A 1,985-nucleotide genomic window follows, 5' to 3' on the forward strand; every position below is an offset into this window, starting at 1 on the left:
AACACTAAATTTAGTTGAGTTGAACAATCGGTTTTCTGAGTGTGGAAAGGTAGGATATCGCACCTTCGTTTTTCCAGTGCAGCAGTCCTTCCTCGTTGCCCATCCCTCCTACTGCAACACGTCGCAGGCACGGGCAGGAGCTGCCCCGCGAGCCTTTACTTACACATCATAGGTCCTGCCGCCGGTGCGCTTCCAGCCCCGCCCCGGCCCGCACTAACGGAACCCGAGGCCCACATCGGCCCATGGCCCTATTCGAGACCCGGTTCTGTTGGTCTTCCCTTCGGCTCTGGCCTCTGGTCCTACACGAAGCGACGCGAAGCTCCCCGGCCCCGCGGCCCCGTGCAAGAATGCAGCTGCAGGGCCTATGACACGGCATCCACTGCGAGTAGAGTAGGCCTAGGCCTAGGCGCTGGCGTACGCAGTGAAAGTCCGAGTTACGGTAATGTCAAACAGACGACAGTTGTACCAAACGCCCCAAACCAAACCTCGCACAATTTATCCCACATTATAATTGAAATTTTGACAGCCATTTGTTATGGATCGTCAAGAAAGTACGTCCGTTTTACTCGGATTCATTCGGCAAATGACGGGAGCTTGGCGCCTGTGAGGATCGGGGTAGGTGACCCCGCAGTACATGCATGCCCTGCAGACAAGATGTTGCCTATCCACCAGGCGTTTTGAGAGCTTGCAAGGGTTCAACTTGACAGGTTCGCAACGGGGAATGAATAAATACTTTCAGAATGATCCCTTAGAAGTGTTATGGCATTCCCTGATTACTCAACAATTTACGTTCAAAATTTCAAACAAAATTATTTTTGGTTATTTATAGTGAGGCAGCGAAATTCTTCGCGAGGCTTTCTCAGTGTGCGTTATACCATGCGCGAGCACTTGTTTTGCTTGCAAGTCAGAATTTGCTTTCGAGGCACTCTCTTTTCGTCCAACATGAGACAGTTTTGAAATGAGGTGGAGAACCGCTTGACCCGGACGAATCCACCATAGCAACGGTCAAATGATTCCTAAAACGAACGAGGGTGACATATCGGTTTAAGAACGTGACCTCTCGTTGAGGAGCATATGCCTGTAAAACTTGAGTCTTTTGCTCTTATTGTCTCCCTCCCCAGGTCCAGGTTGGCCCCAGAGACCCAACCCGACCGAAATAACGAGATCTCTCATTAGAATCTGACCGGTGGCAACAGTTGAGTGACATTCGATTGACCTCCTTCCTTATCCCCGAAACTCACCTTCCTCTTCCTTCATTCATCGCAAAAGCGGGTCTTTTGTTGAGAAGCAGTTTTGTGTTCTTGCACGTTTTATTTTGAACAGATTACCTGGGCTACCTAGAGTGGAATTGATTTAATGCCATTGTGTCGATGGGTTTTCCAGAAAAGCCGTGCCGTGCGTACTTTCTTCTTACTTTTAAGTTTTTTGTTACTCAACGTTTAAAAGTTTGAATGTTTCACAATATTTGAGAAGCACTTGCGTCCATTTTGGGTCCGTAAGACTTTATAGTCTTTCTCAAACTGTCTTCTCCATTATAAAACATTATCAAGTACGTGTACCTCCTCCTTATGCCTGTGTGAACAGAGTTTTTCCAGTTTTACGTCTTTACCTTGGCGAGAGACCTCTAGCAGTTCGAGATTTAATTACGAAGATTCCCGAGTGACATTCGCTCGCCCTCTATCGCCCTCGTTCCGGCCCGGACGGGACTTGGACGGGACGGGTCGGATGGACACATTTCTCCTTTTGCACGCATCTCCCGTGTTGTTTTCCGGGCGCCCGCCGCGCCGCCCCCCGAGGGGAGAGGGCGGAGCCGATGAGAAAATTATATATTGATAAAGCGAAAAAAAAAGTTGGGGTCGCACGGCGGAGGCCGGCTGCGGACGTATCGGTTTCACTCTTCATCACCTGCCCTGGGACCTGCTGTGACAAGTGCCAAGAATCGCACGATAACTCGTTCTCTCTGTTCTCTCTACCTGTCACCCCCT

The sequence above is a fragment of the Frankliniella occidentalis genome, unplaced genomic scaffold (genome assembly GCF_000697945.3).
Source record: "Frankliniella occidentalis isolate FOCC.00 unplaced genomic scaffold, Focc_3.1 Scaffold11, whole genome shotgun sequence".
In the NCBI taxonomy this organism is placed as follows: Eukaryota; Metazoa; Arthropoda; class Insecta; order Thysanoptera; family Thripidae; genus Frankliniella; species Frankliniella occidentalis.